The sequence below is a fragment of the Pleurodeles waltl genome, chromosome 3_1 (assembly GCF_031143425.1).
Source record: "Pleurodeles waltl isolate 20211129_DDA chromosome 3_1, aPleWal1.hap1.20221129, whole genome shotgun sequence".
NCBI lineage: Eukaryota > Metazoa > Chordata > Amphibia > Caudata > Salamandridae > Pleurodeles > Pleurodeles waltl.
Window position 1 is genome coordinate 933,084,862 of NC_090440.1, and position 15,179 is coordinate 933,100,040.

Sequence of the window (15,179 nt, forward strand, 5' to 3'; positions counted from 1 at the left end):
TTGTATTGCAACTCGTTTTCCTTTAAGGAAAACGGACTGCAATACAAAAAAAAAGTATTTATTTAAAAAGCAGTCACAGACATGGAGGTCTGCTGTATCAGCAGGCCACCATCCCTGTGAGTGCAGGGAATCGCTATGGGGTCGCAAAATGCGACCCACCTCATTAATATTAATGAAGTGGGTCTTTGCGACCCCATAGCGATTTGCAGAGGGTGTCTGAGACACCGTTCTGCATCCGAATTTGCGATTCGGAAATTGCTACATCTGGCCCTAATAGTGGCAGGAGAGAGGCAATTACATATTGCCCTGAAGAAACCTTTCAAAGCAGTCTCAACTCCATTTATTGCTAAGTAGGTTTGGCTGGATTATGTAGTATGCAGATATAGGTGTGTCACGTTGTGGGGTTTATTCAGTGAGAGGTGCAATGGATTCCAAGGTAATCATAGGAGGAGGGTGGCTGAAGGACATCATGGATGCCGTAGACAGGTCATCGAAATCTTCCTTTAAGAAATTCCACTTCAAGCCCATTTGGTAGGCAGCATCTTTGGTGGTTCATACAATATAACATTTTCTAGCTTTTGAGAAGGAAACTTTAATGAAGGCGAGGATTATCCCACCTGAGAATCTTAGGAGGAAGATTCTTCCTTCCCATGGATGACGTTATTAGAAGCAAAAAAGCGTTTTACCAGTATAATGGTTATTGATGAATATGGCATTTTATTGTACACAATGTAAAGTATTAAGGTTCATGGCAGCAGCTAATGTAAAACAATAATGCTATTAAATGAAAGAAATTGATAAGGGGTTTGCATTGGTTTAATAGCTAAAGCGCAGAAGAATGACAACTTAGAGGATAAGAGGATAAGATTACCTCGATGAAGAGAGGAAAAGGAAGAGGAGGAACAGACATGGGACATTATATTGGACTCGATGCCTTGGTTGATGGACTGTATTTCCCTGTGTTCTTGGGAAATGTAGTTGTTTGGGTTATGAAACAAGTGAACTTGGGAACACCTGGCATATAAAATAAAGTGAAGAAAGACATACATAATCCTCTCCTTTGTACCCTCAATAGAACTAAAACGTTCCTTCCTTTTTGCGGTTCCTCTGGATGGGCGCACCCTTCACTGCAGAGCATGGTTGCACGGCTTAACTCCCCTTGGACCTGCCTGTCAATGCTAACGCACTGGTCAGGGGTTGTAAAATAATTCAGTTCACGGGGTCCTGCATACATCTCTTTTTACCAGGTGGTGCTCCCACAGGTGCCCCACCTGCCCTCCTCATTGCCTGAGTGAGAACCTAGATGGTGTTTGGTCATCTCGAAAACCCATTCAAAATTAGGAGGGGAAATATCATAAAAGTAAAATACATCTTGTCTGCTGAGGTTCTGTTTATACTAACTGTTTCAGGGACTCCTGGTGTCCCCCGTTAAAAGGAAATGGCAAGCAGACAGGGGCTACTCCTGTAGAGGAAGAACCTATTGCCAAATTTATGTTAGAGGAAATGTATTCCACATTATTGGTTCTGCAGTTCATTTTAGGATGCAGAAGGTATTAACTGAAGTACTAAGGCAACCTTGCTAACAACTGCAACATCTTCGTTGTGCCTCGGGGAAATAGTGTTGGGATTGCCCATAATCAGGCTCCGCGACATTCGGCTCCTTTAATGGGTGGAGCGCGTAGCCTTTAAGACTGCATGCTGTACCACTGGAGACTTGCTCGTCGTTTTGGAATTCCAGTTGGTGGCATCGCTTACCTGTGTCTTGTTTCTGGTGCCCTCCTTGTCCCTCCAGTGTTCTGCGGTCTCCTATGTTCTGCAGTCTCCTGGGACTTCGTGAGTTTCTCGTCGCGTCTGTTCCGTTTTCGGCGTCCGGTGGTGTCGGGTCTCGAAACCATGGCCTGCTGAAAGGAATCCTTTTGTGAGCTGAAACACAATAAGAAGCAATTAAAAGCTACAGCGCTCTTTACTGGGTAGTGCGCTGCATGCGCAAAGTAGATATTGACGCAAATACTTATCTGATTATGCTAGTTATGAAGTCGAAGTTCTGAAATCTTGTAAAAAACTAATATAAAAAAAAAAGGAAAATACTGCTTACAATTCATGTATTTTGTTTCTCAGTCCAATTGTGGATTTATTTGTATATATATGTTTTGAACTGAATTATCAACATGCTAATTTAGGCACATTATCTAGTACGACCGTATAAAGGCGACTAACGCTGCATTTATGTTTATTGAATGCACTAGTGTTTGCATTTTCTTGCTCTATATTGAATGTGTTTTTATTATCTAAAACATCTGCAAATTCTTTGGAAAGCTGTAATCCCGGTGCACTTAATAGAACTGGTACGCTAAGGGTAAAGCCATACACATTTGTGCTTAAGGGCTTCAGACACATTTAAAATGATAAATGTCTTTTTCTTGTGGTTTACTGAGAGCCATTATTCTGTTAAGCGATTTCCCAACCATGTGATAGATGGAAGAGGGGTTATCAGGTAAATATATACCATAGGAAGCGTGTTATTTGTTTTGCCAATAACTTTGGCTCCACTTGACGAATCTTCACAAAATGTTCATAACGTATAATTTGGTCAGTTCAGCTACTGTCCTGAAAGTTTCAGAGTGATCCATCAAGGGGGGGGGGCTGAAAAAAACGGGGCAGGCCCAAAATGCATTTTCCCCATGCATTTTGAACACGACTACAGCCCGAACTGCTGGACGGACGGAATTACACTAAATTTGGCAGAAAGCTAGCTCTTGGTCCAGAAAGCACACTTTTTGTGATTTGGTGTAAACTCGTTTAGTGGTTTTAGAAATATTAGAGGACAAACATCTGCTTGCCCAGCTATCTGTGCATGCGGATACTCTGCTGATCCAACTGGCCCCTTGGCGATATCTGACAGGCTGCCAACACTTCAACAAGGAAGTATTAGCAGCCATCTTGCGACTCAGCTTCAGCCAAGTCCCAGGAAAAAAAGTGGAAAAAAAAGGGGCCAGGGTAGGGTCACCCTTAGCCCCTAGCCTTGGTCTAGGGGTCCCTTATGGACCTCGCCAGGGCTAAAAAGCATTTTTTTTTAAATGTCAGGAAAATCTGCAGATCCAGATCTGTGGATTTTCCCAACATTACAAAAAAAGCAGCCTCCTGCCCTTTTTTTTTATTTGTCCCAGGTGGGTCAGGTCCCGGGGGCGGCTTTAAAAAGGAAGGGGGCAAATGGGGCCCCCTCCTGAGGCTTGTATTTGCCCCAGGAACCACCACCTCCCTGCAGCAATCAGGGATAAAAATGCAGAGGGGCCGCGTGTCCTCCCCACCTCAGTCCTGGGGACCGACACCTCCCCAGGGTAAAGATAGAATTGTAGGTGGAAAGGGCACACGCCCCTGCAATCCCAGCGACCACCACCTTCCTGGGGGCATATATAGAATTGTATGTGGAGGGGGGGCTGCATGATCCCCCGCAGCCATAGGGACCATCACCTTCCCGGGGCTAAGATAGTATAGTACGCAGGGTGCCGCGCAGCCTCCCCGCAGCCCCGGGGACCGCCATCTCCCCGGGACAAAGATAGAATGTATAAGGGGGAGCCTCCCCTCAGCCCCGGGGACCACAACCTCCCTGGGGCAAATGTTGAATTGTATGCAGGGGAGCCTTGTCCCCCCTGCCCACAGCCCTTGGGACCTCCATCTCTTCAGGACTAAAATTAAAGATGAAGGGGGTCCATTGCGGAACTCCGGCCCGGGGACCACCAGATCCTGGAGCAAATACAACATTGGAGGGCACCCCTCTTGTGGAGCCATTCATGGCCCTGGGGACATAGGTGTTTGCTTTTGCTTGGTGGGAGCTAATAGCCCTGGTTTTGTGCGAGTAAATTCAGAACCTAACTATAACATCCCTGTAATCTTTGTTTTTTAAGTGAATATATATAAGATACTGTTAACAAGATTTACCTGTTGTTGCATTCACTTAAACCTATTCCTGGTACCTGTTTTCAGGAGGAGAAAGTGAGAGGAATTCAGAGGATCTAAAAATAGTGGCCCTGTGATGATACCAGTCTTCTTCCATCCCCTCTTCTCGACAGGCCAAGTTGGTCTTTGACTTTTGTTGGGACTTCTTGTCTTCCAAAGAAGCTGGAAGTTTTGTTTGTGGTCCATTTTATTCCTGAGAAAAGTTTAGAGGCGAGAGCCTGACATACAGACCAGTAGTCGATGGTAGCAGTTGAATATTACTATGCAGGAAGACAACCTGGAAAAAAGACTAAACCCAAAACAAATAAGCCTTCTGCAGGTCACCCCTTTGATCAGCTTAAGCCAGCTGTTTAGACTCAGATTCAGTAAATATTTGCGAAAACAAATACTTTTTTATTGCCCATCAGAAATATGTCCTGAGAGCTTAGCAAACCAAGCATGGGGTAAAGATACTTCAGTGTCAGATAATGACAGTCTTAAGATTCACATGATTCCCTAAACACTTGGAGGTCTTGGAAACGTCAATCTTATATGCGGAAACGGGACTCCGGAGCTAGAAGACTCTCCTTCTAGAGAAACAATGAAGCGCATGTTAGAGGGTATCTTCTTGCCAGATGGCATTGTCCATCCACATTTGTCTGATTGAACAACACCATCTGAGAAAACAGCAGCATACATACAAATGATGCTGGCCAGGCCCATCTACAAGAACTTTTTCAGCATGTTGTGTGCTGAATTCCCACACCTGCCTTTTGATGACATAGTAACCCAGACACCTGGGGTGGACCGGGGGATGGCCACATTTGTAAGCACATTTTCTAAGGACCTCAAAAGGGGACTCCCTTTGCTTGGAATAGATGCCAGTATAAGCTCCAAGACCTTCTGGGTTTGTTGCCAAAGATATTTGACTTAGCTTTGATGGAGAGGGACAATAGGTACTTGTGGATCCCAATATTTTAGCTGGTTGGACTCAAGAGCGATGTGCATGTTAGGTATTGCTAACTGCACCATTTTGGCAGAGAGACACCATTCCATGCTCATCTGTTTAGACCCTAAGTTGGGGCTTGGCTTCTTCTGTGGCGGGCCCAGTGATGAATGGCATGCTTTTTGGTTTGCCTTTTGCCAAGGAGCTCAGTAAATTTGTAACCATGTTTTCTACAGTAGATAAAGCACTGTTATCCCTAAAGAGCATTTTCAACCAAGGGCTTTTTGGTAGGGCTTGAAGACAAAGGGCCTTATTACGATTTTGGCAGATGGAAAAGCTCGTCCACCGAAATCCCAACAGAGAGGTTGTCAACATTGTGACTGCCTCACCGCCTGGCCCATTATGAGTTTCCCTCTGGGTCAGAGGTGGAAACCTCAGTTCATAATCAAGCCAGCAGCAATGCTGTAGGTTGCAGGGTGCACCAGCACCCTCGCAATGTTCACTGTCTACCGCGGTTGTAATGTGGTGCTCAGACCACCGCATTGATGGCGGTCCGACCCCACCACGAACCTGGCTGTTATGAGACCACCAGGTTCATAATCAGGATCAAGGTCCTCAGAGACAACAGGTAAGACACTGCTGTGGCTGCGATCAAAGTGTGTCTGCCACCTTCTTCATTTCCCGTTCCTGGGGTAGAGACCACTTCAGGGTAAGTCTTAGAGCTGCATCAAGTTTTGAGCCAGATCCTCCCGTGAGCCTCATACTAGCTTCCCAAGTCTGGTTTGGAAGTAGAATCTCTATATTTTCTCTGAACTGGTCACCCTTAACAACAGATGCCTAGGCCCTTCAGACAGTCTGAGTGTCCCCCCTAGAATTTTGCCAACCACCCTCACTAAAGAAATTTCTTCTTCCACTTCACATTTTTAAAGTAAAGAAAAAGCTGCTTGAAAGAAGAGATAGAATCATTAAATCAAAGGAGTAATCTCCCCTTCCTTCCCTCAGCCAGATGAATTTATTAACAATGTCTTTTTAGTAGAGAAAAAAGACTAAGGATTTCGATTGCTAATAAATGTAAAGGAGTTCAATGGGTTTATCCTCTACGACAAAGTTGGAATGGAGCGCATCTGTCATACTTTTTTAATATACTCAAGGAGAGTGTGGTGATAATACAGCCCTGCCTGACTCTAAAGAGTATTAAACAACACCTATATTAATATCTTTTGAAGTGTGCACCAAAGTACTCACTATCTCTGGGCAGATTCATGAATGGTATGGATGATTTGAAAGTAACGAGGGAAGTGGGCTGGGCATTTAACACGTCCTCTGTATATGCATGATTGCCACTGAAGTGGATGCACACATTGCCTAACTGGAAAAGAAAACAGCAAAAAAAAGTTATGAAAGAAAAAGATGAGAATAACAATATAAACACAACTCTTTTGATTTTTGTCTCTCTTTGCTACCTACAGAATACTGAAGAACTCTTGGATCGGTTTCTTTGAATGCTTTGTTTGAATGCGACTGGGAGAAATGTGCTCTGTGAAATAGATGACGACAATAAGAATTTTGGAAATTTAGGGATTTAAATTGGTCCTGAGGAAAGCCATGAGAACCATACTTTGACTTTGAAGGTAGCTGAAACTTGTAGACCAAACTAGAGATGCACAAGTGATTGGCGTTCAAAAGCATCAGCTCTTGTTTTTAATCTTGCCATGCAGACCCATATTAAAGCTGAAGACCAGGATACCTTGTAGGCAATTTTATGTTTTTGATCCCCAGCCATTAAATCAGTGCTCTCTCGAGGTTTAAGGTAAACAATGCTCCCCGATAAAGCTGGTATCAAGGAGAACTCTGTGGTGAAGCATGCTACTGTAGTTACCAGTGGGTGAGAGTTCTTTTACATAAAGGAAGATCTTTTTCTGGGTGGATTTAGGGAGTTCTCATTGCCTTAATTAGTTACTTGCCTCTCTCTTGACTTCTCTGCAGCAAATAAAGCAGAGTTATTCCTAAAGAATATTTTCAAGTAAGACCCTTTTTGGCACGGCTGGAAGACACACAGGACACATATCTGGGCGACTCTCCTTTCAAGGTCCTAAGCCATAACGAAGTAAGGCGCTGAGGTGGCTGGGATCAAAGTCCATTTGCTACCTTCTTCACTTCTTTTTCCTGGGATAGAGATCACTTCAGAGGAGGTCTTAGAGGTGCATCAAGTTTCCTGCCAGATCACCCAGTGAGTGCCATACTAGCTTCCGAAGTCAGGTTAGGGGACAGGACTTCTCGTATTTTTCTCAACTTGTCACAATTAACCACAGATGCCTAGGTTCTTCAAACAGTCTTCAGTCCTACCTAGAATTTATCAGTCACTCTCACAAAGATCATTTCTTCCTCTGCTTTACATTTTCAAAATTAAAAGAAGGCTACTTGGAAGCAGAGATGCAGTTATTGACTCCTAAAGGAGCAATATCCCGTTCCTTCCCTCTGCCAAATGGATTAATAAGCAACGTCTTTTTGAAGGGAGAAAGAAAACAAAGAAATGTGATTGGTAATAAATCTAGGGAAGTTGAATGGGTGTATCCTCTACCACAATGTTAAAATGGAGGGCATATATCTCCTAAATTATGTACTGAGGATGGGGAATTTGACTTACTTCACTATCCCAATCTTTCCTCCACACAGGCAATTCCTTCAATTCCAGTGGTGTTTTACGAAGGTGATGAGAGCAGCTGTAGAGTTTCTCAGAGACAGAGGGTTTCCCAGAGCCAAAGGGCTTTCCATCATTATATATCGAGAGGACATACTTCTCAAGCCCTATGATCCTCAGGACCTCGAGGATGATCTTTCTCTGACTATGGATCTACTCCAAAACCTCAGTTTCATAATTATTGGCCCCAAGTTGGACATTGCACGAGCCAGCTAATTAAATTTCTCAGCTTCCAGATCGACCCTTTGGCTGCAACCATTCAAAATAAAATGAACAAAGAAAGAGTTGAGATCCACACTGGGCAGGAACACATTGTTGTGGCGGACACTAGCAAGAATAATAGATTTTTTCTCATCTTATATCCATTCAATATTCCCAGATCTGTTATCTTTCAGAATCTATCAGAGATTGAAGATCCAGCACCTGAGGAAAACCCTGACATGCGTCAACTCTTTCTCTTTTTCAGACCAGGCCATACAATAACTGCTCTGGTGGCTATCCCATGTGGAGGCACAGAATGGCTGGAACATCTTTGGTTCGATCTCAGAAGGGGTAATAGTCTGATGCCAAAAGGTTACATTGGAGAGCCAAGTATGGTCAGATTTCTACTAGGGGAATTTGGTCGGAAAATGATGTAGACATGCGCATAAACTGCCTTGAAATTCTGACAGGCTTCTTTGCAATCAAGACTCTAGTGAAGGACTGAATACATTGCTGTACACTGCTGAAGATGGGCATCATTTCAGCACTCAGTGATATAAACACGTTGTGAGGCACCAGTTAAAACGTTCTTCCAGACCTGGTGAACCACGGCAACTCAAGGAATCTCAGGGATTCCAAAAATGGACGCTGGATCTGAACAGTTTTCACACCCTGTCAAACTAATGATGCCCATTTGTGAAGGAACATTTTGCCTCCTGCCTCATCATCAGCAGTAGACCAGTTTTTACAGTTGTAGACCAGACCCATAGGCAATGGCAACAAAAACCTTTCACCAAGATTGGTTATTGGGTCTCCATTATGCCTTTCCTCCATATTTAAAGATACAGAGAGTCACGTCTCAAATCAGGAGTCAAAAAGTGGAACTGTCCTTTTACAACTAGATTGTGCTCTTCTGTTTCTACTTCCAGAGACGCCCATGGCAATCTCTTGCTTTTTATTTATTTGACCTTAGTCTTGAAACATCATAAAACCAATATGTAAAATCAAACTCTTACATTTATATATAAAAACACATTAAAATCACAATACACAACCACACATAAAATCACCACATTCATAAAAACATTTTAGGAGCCCCTATCTTTAAAAATCTAATAAAATGCCTTTGACCACCACCATAAATGACACATCCAAGAAATGTATTTCTGTTAGCATCTGTACTACTTGCCATCATTCACGTATGCCGTATTTTAAAAAAGAGTGGCGTTAAAATTGTCTTCTGAGGTGACAGTAACTTCAAACAATCTACGAGGATGTACAGACAGTCACACTTTACCTCCAACCCACAAGTGCATTTTCCCAGCTCATCCATTATAACTGACTTCACATTGTTAGTACTATGGCATAGGTTAATAGCAATTCTAAGTCATAAAATCTTTGCTCTTAATCTGGGGTTTGGTAGACTGACTATATATGGGAACCACTCCTCACCATGCATGACTTTAACATAAATTGAACTGAGGTTTTCCCCAAGAGGTACTACATGTCCTCTTCTCATTTGGCAGAACTAGGCCCAGGGTCCTGCCTACTTCTCCCAGATTCCTTTTAGCACTCTTAGCCCACCTCACCTCACTGCCCAAGATCTCCCTTTTACACATCACTGAGATCTTTTGCACTTTATCTGTCCCCAAGTGTAGCCAGACTCTTATTGTATTGGAAAATGCTAAGTAGTTTCTGGATATTAATCCTGTTTACATTCTAATTGCCTGAATTATTGCAGACCTCGGTAATGACAGCAAACTTTACAGGCATTTTCCTTCTTTATGTTCCCAGTTCTATTTGCCACTAATGCATAATAGTTAAGCACCGTAATGAAATTGCTGGTGAACTGTTTGCCACATAAGCTATCAATACAGGTCGTAAGGACATTTCTCCATAGTATTTATTCAACTTTTGTAGACCAGTTATTGATGCTGAGGGTCTCAAAATGTTCTTTCTTTGACAGACTCTTTTCATACCAGAGCCCAAGGTACTTATATCTGTTCACTGTTTCTAATTTATTAGGCCCCAAGTTCCATGCAATCTTTACCGATTTTTTTTCCCCAAATGCCAACACCTTTGAATTACCCATGTTTATCACCAACCTTTTCCTATTACAGTAGTCCATAAATGTATTCAGTTTATTTTGAAGACCTCTTTCCATTATATCCAAATCATCCACATAAAGGAGGCATGTTATATGGGTACCATCCATTTCTGATGGATACAACTACCTGTGGATTCCTCACCTTATGATTTCTCCCATGCGCCAGCATCCGACAGAAAATCTTCTTCCCAGCTCTCCACGTCGACGAGGACGTCACAATTGCACGGCTCCACGCGACTCCGACTGACGTCACCGTTCCAATAAGAGGTCCTCGCCATCGTGCTGACGTCAGTTCCCTTTTTTCTGTGCCTTCGACACTAATGGTTTTTTCCTAGCTCTCGCTACTGTTGAAGGTGTTCCATCTTGTTACAATCCTGTTTCTGGTTACAATGTCTCCTCCTAGGCAGTCGGAATTTAAGCCATGTCGAGAGTGCGGGGGTCGTATGTCGGTTACTGACCCTCATGATGATTGCCTTTGGTGTTTGAGCTCCAGGCATGACGTCAAGGGGTGTGTATCCAGCCAGAGTATAAATCCTAAGGCTCTGAAGGAGAGGGAGGCCAAACTCTTTTTGGCCAAGGCAAAGAAGGGACATAAGAGTCATCACAGATCCTCTTCTCACACTTCGTCGAAGAAACACAAGAGGCGACGTTGTCATGACTCTCAACGTCGCTCGGCTCAGAGCTGTTCAAAATCAAGGTCCCCATCTCGGCGGTGCCATATGATGTGGGAGGTTAGTCCGACTGTGACTCCACAACCTCAGAGCCCTTAGGCTTCTCCGGCGCTGTCGGTCTTCGAGGTAGTTGCACCTCCGGAGAGTCTTTGATTTTCACCTGCTGCACAGGATTCAGATGTTCAGCAAGTGCAGGTGCAACATGGAGACCAGCAGTATCCTGCCTTCCCAGCTCTGGGAGCGGATCCGGCGGCATTTTTTAAATGCCATGTTTTCTATGTTAAATGCTATGGCCCCTGCTGGTGCACCGGCTGGTCCCACGGGTCCATTAGCATTTTCATTGGGCTCCCCAGCTCCTTCCAAGGTGGCGCCGTTTATGCCCTTCTATCCGGCTGAGGGTGCCGGTTCAGCGCCGATGATGTCGCCTCGAGGTCCTGCGGTTCCGATGACATCGCCTTCTAGACCTATGGTCTACCGATCTCTTTGCCCCGTCAGTCGACGCAGATGGAGCCTCAGGTGTCCACGGTGCCGTTGGGATCTGCTCCGGTGCCAGATCTGGATGCCGGGTTAGACTGAAGTCAGCCTTCTTCTCCTGTACCGCGCCTTGCAGTTTTTAAGCTGGTGTCATCGACGTCGGCTAATTCTATGTCAACGCCGAGGTTAGAGGCCAGGCTGAGGTCGGGTAGAAAGGCATTGAGACTTTTGGAAGAGAAAGAGTACCAGCGGCAGTTGTTGGGAGAAGGGGAGATTGTGGAGCCCTTGGGAGAATATCAAGGGCTAGATTCAGTTAGTGGGCTTGACACTTCCCCGGAATGGGACCTTACTTCACCAGGGGAGTTTATGGAGGAGGCGGCCTCTTGCAATACTGTGATTAGGAAGGCGGCAAATTTTTTGGATCTTCCGTTGCCTGCTGCAGAGATCAAAACACATATTCTGACTGAGGTCCTGCACCCTTCTTCTACCTCAGCAGATCCATTGCTTCTGTTAAATGATGCTGTTACGGTGCCTGTCTTAGAGCTATGGAGGAAGCCTGTGTCGTCACCAGCTGTCAATAGGTCTGTGGCAAGGAGGTACAGAGTGGCGCCTGGGGATCCGGGGTTCTTATCAAAACACCCTACCCCGGAGAGTCTGGCAGTTCAGGCCTCTTGTTCCACACGGTCTGCACCAGGCTCCTTCCCTGTGATTCTGTCGGACAGGGAATCCAAAAGGATGGAGCAGTTGGCGAAGAAAACTTTTTCTTCTTTCAGTATTGCCCTCAAGGCAGCAAATGCTACCTGTGATCTCAGCAGATATGTCCACGCCATGATGGATTCAGCTAGGGCTATGGTTCCTGACCTGCCGCAGGAGGTGCAGGGACAATTTGGAGAACTCCTATCGGATGCTCAGGCTGCAGCAAAACAGATAATCCAGTCTGGCCTGGATTCCACAGACTCAGTGGCCAGGCCGATGGGCACATCTATTCCTACCAGGAGGCATGCATGGTCGAGGTCCTCTAGTTTTTTTCCTCTGATGTACAGACTGCTCTCCTGGACTTGCCATTTGATGGGGAAAACATTTTGGTGATAAAGCTGATTCTGCCTTAGAGCGCTTTAAAGACAGTCAGGCAACAGCAAAGTCTTTGGGTCTGCAAGTCTCCTCTTCTACCCCTTGTAGGTCCTTTCAGAGGTTTAGAGGGTTTGGGTGTGGAGCCGTTTACCGTGGGAGACCCCAGTCCACAGTCCAACAGCCTACCAGCCTCCCTTATAGATCCTTTAGAGGGCGGGGGAGGGTTCGGACAAGAGGGTCCACCCGGCTGCACCCAGCACTCTGTTGTTGTCCTCTTCCTCTGGAGGACAACAACAAGGGAAGCAGGCCTAGGTTTCTGCCCATTTTCAACCACACTTCTCCTGTAGGGGGAAGATTACATATTTTTCTCCATGAGTGGGAGTTAATTACATCAGACTCCTGGGCTCTGAACATTGTGAGGAAAGGGTATGCTCTCCCTTTTCAGGAGTTTCCCCCTCCCATCCCTCTCCGTCCCTCGTTTTGTTCAGAAGACCATCTCCTGTTGTTGCAGCAGGATGTTCAGATCCTTTTGTCAAAATGGTCCGGTGGAGTTGGTTCGAGAGCAGGAAAGGGGTCAGGGTTGTTATTCAAGATACTTCCTGATCCCCAAGAAGGACGGTCGTTTGAGACCAATCCTGGACCTGAGGATTTTGAATTGGTTCCTCAAACAGGAAAAATTCAAGATGCTGACTGGCACAGGCACTTCTGGCGTTGAACAAAGAGGATTGGATGGTGTCTGTCGACTTGCAGGATGCTTACTTTCATATCCCTATACTCAAGTCGCACAGGAAGTATCTCTGGTTTGTGGTGGGGTCGCAACACTACCAATTTGCAGTCCTTCCGTTTGGACTTACTTCAGCACCTCGAGTCTTCACGAAGGTGATGGCAGTGGTGGCAGCAAGTCACATAAGGAAAGGGATATCAGTATTCCCTTACCTGGAAGATTGGTTGATCAAAGTCAAGTCTCCAGAGCTTGTGTTGCGTCACTTGCAGATGACAACTCGATAAATGTACCCAAGACTCATTTGGAGCACTCTCAACGCCTCCTGTTCATAGGGGCAGTACTGGATACTACATTGAATCGGGCCTATCCTCCGCCTCAGCAGATTCAGGACATCCAGGCGTTGATTCCAATGTTTCAAAATGGAGCAGTTGTTCCAGTCCTCAAGGTCCTACGCCTGCTCGGTCTGTTTGCTTCTTGCATTCTGTTGGTCACTTATGCACGCTGGCACATGAGGGCTCCCCAATGGTTCCTCTGCAAACAGTGGGTTCAACGGAAAGGGGATCTTGAAGAGTCGTTAACGATCTCCAGAGACGCTGCAGCGGATCTACGATGGTGGGCTGTGGACGGCAACCTTTCTCAGGGAAGGCCGTTTTCACTGCCGCCTCCGGTGGCCACGGTCATGACGGATGCTTCCACTCTAGGGTGGGGAGCTCATCTGGGGGACCTGGAGGTCAAGGGTCGTTGGTCTCCAGTGGAACAGACTTTTCATATCAATCTGTTAGAATTGCAGGTGATACGTCTGGCTCTCAAGGCCTTCCTCTCGTCCCTTCGTGGTCAGTCAGTTCAGGTCCTGACGGACAACACTACCGCGATGTGATATATAAACAAGCAGAGACGAGTATGGTTGTATCTTCTCTGCAGAGAAGTTCTGCGACTCTGGTCCTGGCTTCGGGACCATCAGATTTGCTTGGTAGCGAATCATCGGAGCTTTGGGGGATGCATTTCAAATCTCTTGGTGCAACTAGTTGCTTTATGCATTTCCCCCATACCCTTGATTCCTTGTGTTCTGAGGAAGATTTACCAAGATCGGGCTCAGGTCATATTAATAGCCATGGATTGGCCAACCTTCTCCAACTCTTGCTGTGCCCTCCGCTCCCTCTCCCTCTCAGGGCAGACCTCCTCTCGCAGTCGCAGGGGCAGGTTCTACACCCCCATCTCTAGAGCCTGCACCTTCATGCCTGACGATTGAACGGGGCAACCTGAGTTCTTTTTCTCTCCCACCAGATGTAGTGAATGTTATTCTATCGGCCAGGCGACACTCCACTAAGACCGTTTATGCCGAAAGGTGGGCAAAATTTGTGGCTTGGTGTGGAGAGAAGCAAATTGATCCTTTGGGGGCCCACCTCTCTGATATTCTGTAATTTGCTTTAGATTTAGCACAGAAGGGTTGTGCAGTTGCTACTGTTAAGGGCTATTTGGCGGCACTATCAGCCTTTCTTTGCCTCCCGGATCAGCCCTCCTTGTTTAAATCGCCTATTGTTATTAGGTTCTTAAAAGGTTTAATTAATAGGTTTCCTCCCACTCCTTTTCATATGCCTCAGTGGGATCTGAATCTCGTTTTAACTTTTTTAATGGGGTCACCGTTCGAACCCATGCATTCTTGTCCACTAAGATTTCTAGTTCTTAAGACAGTTTTTCTGATAGCTATAACCTCGGCTAGGCGGGTTGGTGAGCTTCAGGCTCTTTCTGTTAAACCCCCCTTTACCTTATTCTTTCCGGATAAAGTGGTGCTGAAAACCAGGGCGGCTTTCCTACCAAAAGGTGTCACTCCTTTTCATATTCGGCAAACCATTACCCTTCCATCTTTCTACCCTCCTCCTCACCCCTCGAAGGAGGAAGAGAGAATTCACCGTTTGGACCCCAAAAGGGCTCTCAGTTTTTATATTGAGAGGGCGAAAGACTTTCACCTGGAGGACCAGCTGTTCGTGGGGTATATTGGACAGAGGAAGGGCAGAGTCCATAAAAGAACGATCTCCAGGTGAGTCATTCTCTGTATCAAGGTTTACTACTCGTTAGCAAAGAAGGTTCCCCCTGAGGGTATTAGAGCCCATTCCATCAGGGCTAAGTCTGCCACTTCGGCCCTGGCGAGGGGGGTTCCGGTGGTGGATATTTGCAAGGCAGCAACTTTGCGTCCCTCCTCACCTTCGCAAAGCATTACTGCTTGGACTCGGAGGTTAGGAGGGACAGCCATTTTGCACAATCTGTATTGCAGGATTTCTTGGTGTAACCAGTCAGGCACCCGCCTCTGAGTGCGGTACTGCATTGGGACTCTATTCATAAGGTGAGGA